Consider the following 16,011-nt stretch of genomic DNA (forward strand, 5'->3'; position numbering starts at 1 on the left):
CATGGGTTTAGGTTATTGTCTATGTAAGGGCAAAAGGAGGGTCTGAGGTACTGAGATTCTGAACCCGTCTCATAAAAGTCATCGTATCATGACGATTTTGGTGTCAGCAGACCGAAAATAGCGAGTATATTATGTACGAGTGTTTTCGTCATGCTCGCATGATGGATTCACAATGACATATGGAATTTCGTTCTGAACCTTCGGGTTCCATTTTGTGCACGGCAGCCATTTTGTGGTTGCCCTCACATAGGCCGATGACAGTGGCAGAACGAGTTTTCAAGCACACGTATACTTTAGCTGACTTCTGAATGACCTGAGTAAGCGACCCTCTTGCCTGAAGCCAAACTTGTTAGGCCACTTCCTTTCCCAGTAGCTGATCAAGATTACGAAGCAAGGCACAGGGCACCATAAACCTTTTCATTGCACACAACTATGTCTTATCTTGCTCACACCTGTCTCTGCTCCTTTCTTTATGACCTATTTACGATGAGGAGGTGCCCGTTTTTATTATGGGTTTGATCTACCTGTCTGATGAAGAATGTTGGGTTTGACCAATAATTGATTATGGGCTGGACAAACTGAAAATTGGGCTTGTCATCATGCTCCTACTGTTTCTTTGTCGTGAAAATATGTGAATGGTCAACTGTAAATAAGGAATGTTTGCCTGAAGCATAATATTTGGTATAAAAAGGGATGACTGGCTTTGTAAAGTTGAGCAGTCTCCTGAGAACATACACCGTGTTGTACTTCTACGATCTCTGTTACTGGCTGCAGCTAATAAAATTGATCTTTGACGTCACCAAGAACTACCCCGTGTCTCTGTACTCTAAGACAGGTGGACCCGGAGACTAGTGCGTTTCCCCTAGCGCCGCTGGGTCTTAAATAACCCGGTTCTTCGCTCTGCCACTGTACTCTAGAAAGACCGTTGTCTATGGGTCAATGCGCACGGTCTGTCACTGCCCGGCTGGAGAACAAGAGGATGACCAAGGAAAGACCCCAACAAGAAGCATTCGCCATCTGTGGCCCCATGCTCTATAAAGAACCTCGTCTATGGGTCATTATGCTCAACCTATCAATGCCCTGCTGAGGGTCAAGAGGGTGATCGATGAAAAACCCCAACAAGAAGCATTTTCCATCTGTGCTCTGTGCTCTAGAAAGACCCTCATCTAAGGAGCAATGCACACAGCGTTCACTGCCTGGCTAGGGATCAAGAGTGTGATCAAGGAAATACCCCAAAAGAAACATTCTCCATTTGTGTTCCAGTGCTCTAAAAAGAATCTCGCCTAAGGGTAAATGCGCACAACTCGTCACTGCACTGCTGGGGATCAAGAGGGTGACTTAGGAAAGACCTCAAACAAGCAGCATTCTCCATCTGCGCCCCCGTGCTCTAGAAAGACTCTTACCCATCTCTAGAACCCTTCTTGGTCTTTTATTTCAGAAAATACACCAGGATTGTTGGACCTGGCCCTTCTTCCAAAGCTAACCCCTGAACTTTACGACACCTTTACCCTTTTCTCAAGCCTATTTGGGTTCCCTTTTCGACCTACCCAGCACCCCTATGGTCGACCCTTGGGCAGGGCGCATTGTTAGTAGAAGGTAGGTCCTGCCCAAGTGCGGGTCGCATGACCTCGTAATATTTTGCAGCCATCTTCGTTTTAGTAGCTTTTTGATTCATACCCCTTATTATTTATCTGACCCAGTGAACATGGGAAAAATACGAGACTAACATCCCTAAAATCAGAATTACTTAATACACTCTTTAGGAAGAGTGCTCTCCACCTCCTAGGTCTAGAAATAGGACTTCTTGGCCGGGACTGTTCTCCATGCAATCTTGCTGGACAATACTGCCAGAATGTGTATTCCCCGTCTAGGGATAGTGACAGGGCCTGGGGAAACCCTGCCATCTGGTGTCAGCTGTCTGCCCTTTAGATTAGAGAGGAGGAGTAGTTTCGGGGCTGCGTCCTGTCCTCCACAATACCGACGCCACTTCCTGCTGGGCGGCTGACGACCCTGCCTTCCTGCTTCAAAGGATGAGGTGGCCCATGACGGGAACCACCCCCAACCGGGCCCAGGGAAGGGAAACTCCCGGCCTACAAAATGAGATCAAAGACATTGTCTGGGATAAAACAAGGACGCTGGGACTAGAGAATCAGATCTGATGGGGGAACCTCCGAAGGTGCAACCCGGGAGCCCTCCTAAGGCACTGCGAGTGTGCCTCTAAAAAGACCTGAGCCCTGCTGACGCTGTTGCGGCTCCAAATATTTTACCATCATTTGAGCCCTGCTGACGCTGTCGCGGCTCCAAGTCTTCGCCATCAACTGAGCCCTGCTGACGCTGTTGCGGCTCCAAGTCTTTGCCATCACCTGAGCCCTCCTGACGCTGTTGCGGCTTCAAGTCTTCTCCATCACCACGAGCCCTGCTGACGCTGTTGCGGCTCCAAGTCTTCGCCATCACCACGAGCCCTGCTGATGCTGTCATGGCTCCAAGTCTTCGCCATCACCTGAGCCCAGCTGACGTTGTCGCGGCTCCAAGAATTCGCCATCATCTGAGCCCTGCTGACGCTGTCACGGCTCCAAGCTTCCATCATCACCTGAGCCCTGCTGACGCTGTCGCGGCTCCAAGCTTCCACCACCCCCTGAGCCCTGCTGTCACGGCTCCAAGCTTCCACCATCACCTGAGCCCTGCTGACGCTGTCGCGGCTCCAAGCTTTCACCATCACCTGAGCCCTGCTGATGCTGTTCGTCCGCACTTACTAACCAGTAGCAACGAACCAAACCCCGAGTACCAAGCGTACTCCTGCCCGCACTGATGGTGCGCCATGAACTTTGAGGATAGAACCGCGAGTACGAAGCATACTCCGGCCCGCACTGCTGGTGCGCCACGAACCTTGATAATCGAACCGCGGCCTCGTCTTGAGGTACCGTGCGGATTGTGAGAAAGTTATATAAAGAAGCCAATATTTTTACTAGAACTCTGTGTCCTGTCTATTTTGTAGTGGGTCTTTTCTACTACCACGTGCAGTCCGAAATGCTTGGCACGCCTACTAGAGAATAAGCCTGCCTGCCCTAGCTACCATCCTACCAAGAGGAGCAGGCGTCATTTTGGGAAGGGCACCTCCCTTCCTTTATGTGGAAGTGGGGTTCCTACTGGACAGGGGTAGGACCCTCACCCATGGGGGGATTCCATTTCTAACAAAGATGTTCATATTCTTGTACAACTCACCAACTGCAGGCTCCATAAACCTTCCCAATTAACAGGACACCCGACCACACCTAGGACCCATCATGGTCCTGCACCAGGAGATCAAACCAAAAACGCTAGTGACGAAACAAGGGAGTCACTGGATAAAACACGTCATATTGACCCCAGAAAGTCCCACGTAAGCTGGTCTGTTGTCGGGAGGCACATGGGATAATGGCTGTCGGACTGCTGCTCAAGATATGTGGAATTGTAAGACTATGAACTGTATCTATTTTGTTCTGTGCCCATGCCAACTTGGCTACGTAGGTGAAACCTCGAGGTCGGTCCAAACCAGGCTCACAGAACACAGGTCGGCTATCCGCACAAACAAACAACAAGCCCCCCTAGTGAAACATTTTAAAGAAAATCACCATGCTCCTGACGATTTTAAATGGCGCATTTTAGAGAAAATCAGACTTCCCAACAACAAAGGTGGAGACTTAGTGAGGAAGAAAAGGGAGGTTTTCTGGATTTTCTCTCTGGGAACGTTTAAGAAGGGCCTCAACGCCGAGATTCCCTGGGAAAATGCCATCCTTTAATACTTTTTAGTAGCCTGTGTTAAGTCTTCCCTAAATCTTTCCATTTTGAGAGGGTTTCAGAGGCTAGATTGCCATGCCAATACGATTTTCCAATATCGATTGGGAAAGCTATACCCCTCCACTTATTGTTTTTCGGATACTTATAAGGTCTGTGCATATTGATTGTAGGTAATGATTCTTAGAATCCTTATCACCATGAATATTGGTAATAAAATTATGAATATCTATAAGAATTAGAACAATGCACTTCATACACCATCCATAGGTGGAGAAGATGTGCTTTATCAATTAATATATAGGGCCATCTCAATATCTCTCTTTAATTTAATCTCGCCTCTGAGCTCTCCAGCATCAACCAAGGATAATACATATACTTCCAATGATGTCTCATCTGTAGGAACCCCCGGTTCCTTGGTATACAGACATGTGTCTGATTTACAGATGCACTTATAAACAATCCTGATAGTGTCCTTAAAAACGTATAAACCTAAAATATATATAGAACATCCTAAATAATATATTATAGCACTCCATAATATCAGGTTTGATGTTTATTATAAATCCATCTAAAATGGAAGAGCCACCACCTAGAAAAAGATTGCTAAACCTTAATTAATTAAACAAACCCGATGGTATTCAGGCGCCATTTTGGATTGGGACGAGTCTAGTTCGTCTACTCCATGAGTAGTCCTTCGACTAGGTCTATGGAGACTAGTAACAGCGCTGGGATTTTGGCGCCATAAATTACATTTAAATTGGATCCCCAAGTAACAGGCAGCTATCGTCGATTTCGGTGGAGATCGGGTCCCCACAACACGAGTGTAGGAGCAGCACCATCCTGCTGTCCGCCATTCGCCTATTTTCGTAAGGTAAGGAATCCGCCGCTTTGAGCTTTTTCGGCTTAGCAACATCAGCTCCATTTAGCCTGAATACGGATCTAAATACAAACGTAACTTTTTCCCAACCGTTACTCTCTTAACAGAGACGGCTGATCCATTGTCTGTGTGGAGGTTGGATCCCCACTAAACGAGCGTTGGAACAGCACCACCCTGCTGTACGCCCTCCGTCTATTTTCATAAGGTAAGGAATCCGCCGCTTTGAGCTCTCTAGGCTCGTTAACATCGCTTCTATTCAGCCATAGTACGGATTATAATACAAACGTAACTGTTTTTCAACCGTTACTCCTTTAACAGAGACGGCTGATTCATTTTCTGTGTGGAGGTTGGATCCCCACTAAACGAACGTTGGAACAGCACCACCTTGCTGCCAGCGTTTGGTTCATGTTTTTAAGGTAAGAATTCAGGGCACCCTGTAATTACCAGTATTCTATCACCCTAACTGGTATTACGAACTAAAATGCAAACTTCACTGATCCCCAACTGTGACTCCTTTTTTATAGAGACAGCTGAGCGACTTGTTATGTGGAAGTAGGACCCATACACCTCGAGCGTCGGAACAGCACTACATTGCTGTCCGTCCGTTGCTTCTTTATTTAAGGTACGAATTTAGACTTACCAGGCACTCTAAACATCTCTGTACATAGTCTGCTTTAACACGGAATGTGGTTGCAACCGAGATTTAACCCACATCAACGATTTTATCCATAGAAACTACCTGTATGTATCTTCGAGTCTACTATATATCGACCAAGAATTACCGGATTATAATTCCGTTACTTTGAACAAATACCAAAGGTAATCTAGACGCTCTGAAGTTTCGAAAGTCTAATTAAGTTTAACTAATAGACAAAGTCCTCTAGACACATCCTAACTACAGTAATTATCAATCTCTTGCAAGCATTAAAAAATAATGGCCTTTTTCACACGCTCCTATTTTTTGTCCCCCCAGTATCATTGTGATCACCGCTTTTTAGAACAGCCTATACTGGCGCTACGTACTTCACTGAAAATACTAAGGTATTTATGTGACGCACTTGTATGTTACTGTAGAGCTGTATTAGGATCTCAGTAATACACACTATCTATTGTAGATATGTACATAACTATAAATTTGAACGGTTACCTTTGATATCCCCTTTCCCCTTATTTATATATATATCCCCCTATATATATATTTTTTGAATACGGTTCGTATCGACTTGTCCACCAGTTATATGACTGTACTTGAAAATTATATTAAACCATATCTGGTCCAGAACCTGTTTTGACTGCCATGCACCAACGCGGTTACTTTATGATTATACATCCTTAACAGTCTATCAAATTAGCCAGCAATTTACTATGCCAGAAACTACAGACTTTATCAGTTTATAACTACCCACATGTCTTGTGCAGTATGTCTGACCCATTGAATCAGAGGTTAATTAATTATATCTTAAGTGTTGTACTATTTAAATCATGTTTCCTCTTAGATTATCAGGACTATCTTCTCCTTGAAATTAAACCTATTCCATCCAGACTACGAAAGTGTCACCTCTCAATATTGTTACTGTATGGATAGAGCGTCCAATGTTTGTAAGTAATTTTTCATGTACTGTAAGCATAAGTTGATGTCTACAACTTGTATATAACATATGATGAATCAATCTACTTTTTTCAACCTCCACCAAGGGGGTGAAACAGTGTAACATTTAAATATAGCTAATATATAGCAGTCTAAAAAGAGGCTATCAGTTATGTCTCTCTTGGAGTCAGGCCGAGACCTGATATGAAGGATCAAACTATGAACAGTTCTAGCTAGTTTAGGTACTGTACAATCGATAGATATCTTTTCGCTAATCATTGCCACTGAGTGAACAAATTGTTATGGAGGATCAGTGTGATAGTAAGGAATGTCATGTTTTGGTATGTTAATATGTGCATTGTATTCTAATAGACATTTTTTTCTTATATATGTATTTTCAGGATTTATTCTATGTCTCCTGAAGAAGGCGGGTTACTGCCGAAACGCGCGTCGAGTTCTTATGCTTCTTTTTAATATTTGACGGACTAAATGTATTTTTGTGTCCAATTTTCATGTATTGATTATGAATTTTATGTTGTTTGATTATTAGAACTGTATGTCATCGAATTATTTTTTATTCTTATTATGTGGTTCGACCTCGTGGTCATATTTTAAATGTTGTTTTTTAACCAAAATTCATTAAAGAATTATATTTTATATAGTGTTAAATTGTTTGATTTTCCTAATTGATTACTGATCCGTCCCGATTGTTCACAGTGTACAGTAGACGTCCTGGGATTCTCTTCACACTAGTTGTTACCCTGCCCTAGGAGTCTATATACTACCCAGGGGGTCCTTGTTTTCCTCACCTGTTTACCCACAGCTTGTCTGTGTAGGGCCGTCCTTTTTGGTGTATCACTACAATTGCTATCAAAGATTGTCAGTACCGCTCATACTACTAGTTTATCTCTTGGGCGTTTAAATATCTTGAACATGGCCCAATTACCTACTTTCGGGTTTTCTGACGATGTATTTGCTTCCCTGGTAGGAATCAGTTCGGCAGCTAACAACAGTAGCGCTACTAACGTAACCAATAATGAAGACGGTCGCAAACTTCTTGAACTTAAAAAGAAATTAACACGTATGGAAGCCCATGGGGAATTTATGTTAGCATATCTTAAGAATGGCATCATCCCCATGGGACTCAGAGTACGTAACATCCCAGGCCTCTTTGTTCACCATAGGCCATTTCTTGAAAAATGGAGCCATATTGCGAACAGGTGCTCCCGCGATCTGATGATCCTCATTATTGAAACCGCCAAAGAGCTAGCTGCAGAAATCAAAAAAGAAATTGACGATTTAGAGACTAAACTAAAAAACTCTGGCACTATAGAAGAAGCAATGAAGAAAATTGAAGAGGCTAACAAAGAAATAGAGTCATTTAGTGCATACCTCAATAAACGCAAAAACGATAAATTAACAAAGGACAAACGTTTTAGTACACTGGAAGGCACCTACCCATATTTGAGGCAGGACTTCTATAAACAAAATCATTACAATGACGAAACTAGACCTACTCCCCAGAGAGTTAATAACTTTACAGACTCCTCTGACTCGGAGAATGAAGGAAGCAGCAATTATTATGAGGCAGAAAACTATAACCAACAAAATGGACCTCGTGCCAAACAGCCTTTTTTAGCCAACCGGGGCCCACGACGGGGCAGACCCAGAGTCCACTTTCAAAATCAATCCAGAGGCAATTTCCAGCAGGCCCATCATCATCAGCAACAACATCAGCAATACCAACATCAACAACAGGAACCCCAATTCATCCGCGAAACGCGCAATCGACAATATTGGGGCCAGGGGATGTGATGCCCATTTTCAATCTGTCTTCTAAACATCTAGATGCCCATACTGAGTCACTACTCTCGAAAGGTCTATCATATGTCCCCCATGCACAAGTCAATATATTTGAATTACAAACAGACATTATTTCTTTTTTTCGAAAAATCAGACTGAAGAAGTTTTTTGCAGCCTCCAACTTAGATACTAGTGATATTACCCAGACATCCAGCCAGCTATCGCTACCTTCTACCTTCAGCCCTTCCCTGGACCAACTAGGACCAGAGGTTGCAAGCTTCGAACTGGTTGTTCTTCAACAACTAGAGAGATCCCTTAGATTCATTCCAAAACCCATATATAATCTTAGTAGAGATGAATCAGAAGCTCTGCAAAACCTGAGAAAAGATAATAAGCTAATAATTAAGAGCTGCGATAAGGGAGGCGGCATCGTGTTGTTGGACAGTGTGCAATACAAACGTAAAATGCTTACTATGCTGTCAGACCCTACCACCTATTCTAAGCTAAGAATAAACCCGATTAACACTATCTCTAAAAAGATACATAATCTAACACTTACAGCACTTTCCTCGGGAGAGATCAATCAAAAAGAATTTGACTACCTGAATAACCATCAACATAAAACTGCATGCATCTATGGCATGCCAAAGATTCACAAAAACCTAATAGATCCGCCCTATAGACCCATTGTGTCCACAATAGGAACCAATACGGAACCACTGTCCAAATTCATTGACTCCTACTTACGTCCTTATGTGCCTAAAATCACCTCCTATATTAGAGATACAGGCGCAATGATATCAAAAATAGAGAATCTACCATTTGATCCCAACAAACATTTGTTGGTGACGATGGACATAGAGGCGCTGTACAGCAACATCCCGCAGCAGGAAGCAATATCAGCAACCAGCTGGTTCATCGACACTTATAACATCTTGTGTCCTAAAGACTTCCTTCTAGACTTGTTACAGATTGTTCTCTTGTTGAGTTTGGAAACTCCTTATTCCGCCAAGTCAAAGGCGTCAGTATGGGGGCATCTGTGGCTCCCTCTATTGCCAATATCTACATGGCAGCCTTTGAAACCAGTTTCATCTACAATGAAGTTGCTCCTTTCTACGAATCTATTTCCCATTGGTCCAGATATATAGACGACATCTTTTTTATCTGGACCAATGGGAAAGATTCACTTCTCGAATTCCTTGAGTGGATCAATTTGACAGATGTGAATCTCAAATTCACTGCTCAATATAGTGAAACACATGTCGAATTTTTAGATATTATCATTAAGGGTCAAAACAATAAACTTATTGTTGACTTATTTACAAAATCGACAGCGAGAAACACCTTATTACATTTTAAAAGTTTTCACCCGCGGTGCCAAAGAGAGAGCATCCCCTTCTCCCAATTTCTCCGAGTTAGGAGGAATTGTTCCAATCTATCAGACTTTGATATACAAGCTCAAACAATGAGACAGAAATTCCTCAATAGGGGATACCCACACAGACTGATACGAGATTCATATAAACGTGCGAGATTCTATGATCGCGACCACCTCCTAAAAACTAAGACACCCGTAGCCAATGACCCACTGGTATGTATAACTAAGCACTCCACTCTTGACAAGACAGTCAGACATATTGTCAATTCAAACTGGCACATCCTCAACTCCAATCCAACTAGCAGTAAACTAGAGAAGCCTATCTTTGCCCATAGGAGAAACAAAAACCTTAAGGATCTCATAGTACATTCTCGTTTCACAACTACGACTACTCAATCTGAATTTGTACAGAGATCAATCACTAACAATTTCCCTGTCAGAGGCACTGTCAAATGCTCATCCTGTAAATCCTGCAGTAACATCATTGAAGGTGAGTTTTTTGAACATAATGGCTGTCGGACTGCTGCTCAAGATATGTGGAATTGTAAGACTATGAACTGTATCTATTTTGTTCTGTGCCCATGCCAACTTGGCTACGTAGGTGAAACCTCGAGGTCGGTCCAAACCAGGCTCACAGAACACAGGTCGGCTATCCGCACAAACAAACAACAAGCCCCCCTAGTGAAACATTTTAAAGAAAATCACCATGCTCCTGACGATTTTAAATGGCGCATTTTAGAGAAAATCAGACTTCCCAACAACAAAGGTGGAGACTTAGTGAGGAAGAAAAGGGAGGTTTTCTGGATTTTCTCTCTGGGAACGTTTAAGAAGGGCCTCAACGCCGAGATTCCCTGGGAAAATGCCATCCTTTAATACTTTTTAGTAGCCTGTGTTAAGTCTTCCCTAAATCTTTCCATTTTGAGAGGGTTTCAGAGGCTAGATTGCCATGCCAATACGATTTTCCAATATCGATTGGGAAAGCTATACCCCTCCACTTATTGTTTTTCGGATACTTATAAGGTCTGTGCATATTGATTGTAGGTAATGATTCTTAGAATCCTTATCACCATGAATATTGGTAATAAAATTATGAATATCTATAAGAATTAGAACAATGCACTTCATACACCATCCATAGGTGGAGAAGATGTGCTTTATCAATTAATATATAGGGCCATCTCAATATCTCTCTTTAATTTAATCTCGCCTCTGAGCTCTCCAGCATCAACCAAGGATAATACATATACTTCCAATGATGTCTCATCTGTAGGAACCCCCGGTTCCTTGGTATACAGACATGTGTCTGATTTACAGATGCACTTATAAACAATCCTGATAGTGTCCTTAAAAACGTATAAACCTAAAATATATATAGAACATCCTAAATAATATATTATAGCACTCCATAATATCAGGTTTGATGTTTATTATAAATCCATCTAAAATGGAAGAGCCACCACCTAGAAAAAGATTGCTAAACCTTAATTAATTAAACAAACCCGATGGTATTCAGGCGCCATTTTGGATTGGGACGAGTCTAGTTCGTCTACTCCATGAGTAGTCCTTCGACTAGGTCTATGGAGACTAGTAACAGCGCTGGGATTTTGGCGCCATAAATTACATTTAAATTGGATCCCCAAGTAACAGGCAGCTATCGTCGATTTCGGTGGAGATCGGGTCCCCACAACACGAGTGTAGGAGCAGCACCATCCTGCTGTCCGCCATTCGCCTATTTTCGTAAGGTAAGGAATCCGCCGCTTTGAGCTTTTTCGGCTTAGCAACATCAGCTCCATTTAGCCTGAATACGGATCTAAATACAAACGTAACTTTTTCCCAACCGTTACTCTCTTAACAGAGACGGCTGATCCATTGTCTGTGTGGAGGTTGGATCCCCACTAAACGAGCGTTGGAACAGCACCACCCTGCTGTACGCCCTCCGTCTATTTTCATAAGGTAAGGAATCCGCCGCTTTGAGCTCTCTAGGCTCGTTAACATCGCTTCTATTCAGCCATAGTACGGATTATAATACAAACGTAACTGTTTTTCAACCGTTACTCCTTTAACAGAGACGGCTGATTCATTTTCTGTGTGGAGGTTGGATCCCCACTAAACGAACGTTGGAACAGCACCACCTTGCTGCCAGCGTTTGGTTCATGTTTTTAAGGTAAGAATTCAGGGCACCCTGTAATTACCAGTATTCTATCACCCTAACTGGTATTACGAACTAAAATGCAAACTTCACTGATCCCCAACTGTGACTCCTTTTTTATAGAGACAGCTGAGCGACTTGTTATGTGGAAGTAGGACCCATACACCTCGAGCGTCGGAACAGCACTACATTGCTGTCCGTCCGTTGCTTCTTTATTTAAGGTACGAATTTAGACTTACCAGGCACTCTAAACATCTCTGTACATAGTCTGCTTTAACACGGAATGTGGTTGCAACCGAGATTTAACCCACATCAACGATTTTATCCATAGAAACTACCTGTATGTATCTTCGAGTCTACTATATATCGACCAAGAATTACCGGATTATAATTCCGTTACTTTGAACAAATACCAAAGGTAATCTAGACGCTCTGAAGTTTCGAAAGTCTAATTAAGTTTAACTAATAGACAAAGTCCTCTAGACACATCCTAACTACAGTAATTATCAATCTCTTGCAAGCATTAAAAAATAATGGCCTTTTTCACACGCTCCTATTTTTTGTCCCCCCAGTATCATTGTGATCACCGCTTTTTAGAACAGCCTATACTGGCGCTACGTACTTCACTGAAAATACTAAGGTATTTATGTGACGCACTTGTATGTTACTGTAGAGCTGTATTAGGATCTCAGTAATACACACTATCTATTGTAGATATGTACATAACTATAAATTTGAACGGTTACCTTTGATATCCCCTTTCCCCTTATTTATATATATATCCCCCTATATATATATTTTTTGAATACGGTTCGTATCGACTTGTCCACCAGTTATATGACTGTACTTGAAAATTATATTAAACCATATCTGGTCCAGAACCTGTTTTGACTGCCATGCACCAACGCGGTTACTTTATGATTATACATCCTTAACAGTCTATCAAATTAGCCAGCAATTTACTATGCCAGAAACTACAGACTTTATCAGTTTATAACTACCCACATGTCTTGTGCAGTATGTCTGACCCATTGAATCAGAGGTTAATTAATTATATCTTAAGTGTTGTACTATTTAAATCATGTTTCCTCTTAGATTATCAGGACTATCTTCTCCTTGAAATTAAACCTATTCCATCCAGACTACGAAAGTGTCACCTCTCAATATTGTTACTGTATGGATAGAGCGTCCAATGTTTGTAAGTAATTTTTCATGTACTGTAAGCATAAGTTGATGTCTACAACTTGTATATAACATATGATGAATCAATCTACTTTTTTCAACCTCCACCAAGGGGGTGAAACAGTGTAACATTTAAATATAGCTAATATATAGCAGTCTAAAAAGAGGCTATCAGTTATGTCTCTCTTGGAGTCAGGCCGAGACCTGATATGAAGGATCAAACTATGAACAGTTCTAGCTAGTTTAGGTACTGTACAATCGATAGATATCTTTTCGCTAATCATTGCCACTGAGTGAACAAATTGTTATGGAGGATCAGTGTGATAGTAAGGAATGTCATGTTTTGGTATGTTAATATGTGCATTGTATTCTAATAGACATTTTTTTCTTATATATGTATTTTCAGGATTTATTCTATGTCTCCTGAAGAAGGCGGGTTACTGCCGAAACGCGCGTCGAGTTCTTATGCTTCTTTTTAATATTTGACGGACTAAATGTATTTTTGTGTCCAATTTTCATGTATTGATTATGAATTTTATGTTGTTTGATTATTAGAACTGTATGTCATCGAATTATTTTTTATTCTTATTATGTGGTTCGACCTCGTGGTCATATTTTAAATGTTGTTTTTTAACCAAAATTCATTAAAGAATTATATTTTATATAGTGTTAAATTGTTTGATTTTCCTAATTGATTACTGATCCGTCCCGATTGTTCACAGTGTACAGTAGACGTCCTGGGATTCTCTTCACACTAGTTGTTACCCTGCCCTAGGAGTCTATATACTACCCAGGGGGTCCTTGTTTTCCTCACCTGGCACATGGGATAGGGCCATACCCATAACTGGTCCCAGCATAAGGGTCAGCCGCGGCGCCTAAACAAAAAGTCAGAAATATGACTATAACTCTCTTCAGCTGACAAAATAAACTACTAAAATCACTGAACAAGTGTCTAAGTACAGATCTTAAACCGTTATTGTCTCTCTGATATGTTTCCAAAATATTTCTAGAGTGCACAACCTGTCTGCAGGCGGTAGGTGGTTAATGTTACAATTAGCGGGAAGGGTTAGGGATGAGACCAGGTTTAGGGTAAGGATTGAGGACTAGAGTTCAGATCAGGATAAATCACAGGGTGAGGTTCACAGTTACATAACATTAGGATTACGGGTGGGATTACGGTTTGGGTAAGAATGAGGGATGGGGTTCAGGTCGGGTGATTTCTAATGTAAGTAACAGAATAAGGGTTTAGAGAAAGGGATAGAGTAAATATCCAGGTGGGGTGAGGGTCAGGAGAAGGAATGGAGTTAGAGTAGGATCCATATTGGACATATTGAAATTGTTATTATATTGTGTTTGTATTTGTAATTGTAATTTGGGTGACTTTCATAGACTCTGCAGAGGGGCCAGGGCCTCATTTGAGCTGCACTCGTGGCCCACACTGAAGGGTTACAGAGAAGATTAAAAGGTCCCTGGCCACAGCCAGTGGCAAGCTCCTCTCATGAAAGCTGGGGTCTTCTCAGCAAGATAGTGTCAGCCTGGTGCATCAAGGCTGTGGGTTGGTGGCTCTGAGGGGGTGCAACAAGGCGGCAGTGAGCGTGCCTGCTTGGTGCAAGGGATGTCCTTTGGGCACAGGGGTTTGAAACACTTCTCTGAAGTCTAATGTACTTTCACAAAAGTCCAACACACGTCTAGAAGCAGCTCATGTATCTGGAGATGTTGTGCACAGCGTTACATCTGAGGGACAAATTGAGTAACTCCCCCACAGTGATTGCCCTTTGCTCTTGTCTCCCACACAGTGATTGCAACTTGCTCCTGTCTATACCTCAGTGATTGCCATTTGCTCATTTGTCCCCTCAATGATTGCCCCTTTCTCCTGCCCCCTCACAGTGATCGCCCCTTGCTCCTCTCTCTCCACTGTGATTGCCTCTTGTCCCGTCTCCCCCACAGTTCTTTACCCCTTTTCCCTGTCTCCCCTGAGTGATTACCTCTTGCTGCTGTCTACCCCACAATATTGCCCCTTGCATCAGTCTCCCTCACAGTTATTGCCCCTTGCATCAGTCTCCCTCACAGTTATTGCCCCTTGCTCCTGTCTCCCCACAGGGTTGCCCCTTGGTCCTGCCTCCCCATAGTGAGTACCCTTTACATCTGTCCCCCGCAATGATTGCCACTTGCTCCTGTTTTCTCACAGTTACTGCCCCCTGTTGCGTGGTTAGAAGACATTGTAGAGGGTGAATGGTGTCTTGTGGGAGCCCATTTCCAAGGTTGCCAAGCCCCACCCCTCAGAGCCCAGCTGCAGAGGTTTCATCATCACAGGGGGGCGGGGCAAGGTCCAGGTTTGTTGCACATTATAGGACACAAGAAACAAAGTGCAAAACTGTTGGATTCAGAGACAGTAACGTTGCTGTGAGTCGAGAGGCCATGAGACATCAACCTTCAGAGGCAGAAGCAAGCACAGGCACTACAAGTCCCCTTACAGAACTAGACTCCCAGCGGTCCAGAGTTACCGGCGCCATCTTGGGTTGGGTTTCTACGTTGACGGGGCCCCCCCCAGGACGTTCTTCAACAGAGGTCTGCGGATGGAGCAGCACCCTGCAGGGAGCTCAGACGATGGACCACACCCGGGCAGTACTCACCCTTGTGTCTTCTGGACACCTTTCCATCCAGGACTTCACTGGTGGCATTGCTGTTCTCTAGTCCTGCAGAGGAGAAAAAGGTAAAGTTACTGTTGAAACACTCAACAGCGTTTGGTGCAAAGAGGAAAGGTACAACCTAGTGCCTGCGGCAAGTAAGAGTTAAATACTGATTCAAGGCGCTACAGGTAAAGCAGCGCTGTTCTTGGCGCCACTCTCATTACATGTACTTAGGCACCAGTCTTGAAAAGCCCAAAGCTGACAGTTTGCAGACTCAAAGGCGTGTAGACTATTCTCGTAAGTTTACAACACTCAAATCTAGACTACAGTAATAGAGAGAGCGTAAAACAGTATTTGAAGTTGCAGTTAAATGGGATCTACTGGTGAAAACCCTGGTTTTCTTTTCACTTTTAGACTTCAGGGGCCTCATTTATGAGGCCTTGCGTGAGTTTTGCGCTTCCGATGCGTCACTTTTTGTGACGCATCGGCGGCGTAAAACTTGCCTCCTGATGCGCACTATTTACAAAGTGACGCATCTAAGCAGATGCGTCACTTTTTAAACCCCTGCGCTACATTATACCTGCGTCAGGTATAATGTAGGCAGAGGGGGGGTTCACCCGCAAAAAG

The 16,011-nt window shown here is 42.9% G+C and overlaps 1 protein-coding gene across 1 annotated transcript in view; it reads right to left on the reverse strand.

Moving 5' to 3' along the window:
- Nucleotides 1-15,484, reverse strand: part of LOC144820043 (uncharacterized) — a 28,265-nt gene extending 12,781 nt beyond the window's left edge. The window contains exon 1 of the mRNA XM_078677699.1: nucleotides 15,388-15,484. The gene's annotated coding sequence lies outside the window, so the exon portion shown is untranslated. The remainder of the gene's footprint in view (nucleotides 1-15,387) is intronic.
- Nucleotides 15,485-16,011: the final 527 nt, after the last annotated feature.

This window comes from Lissotriton helveticus, chromosome 2_1 (genome assembly GCF_964261635.1).
Source record: "Lissotriton helveticus chromosome 2_1, aLisHel1.1, whole genome shotgun sequence".
Classification (NCBI taxonomy): Eukaryota; Metazoa; Chordata; class Amphibia; order Caudata; family Salamandridae; genus Lissotriton; species Lissotriton helveticus.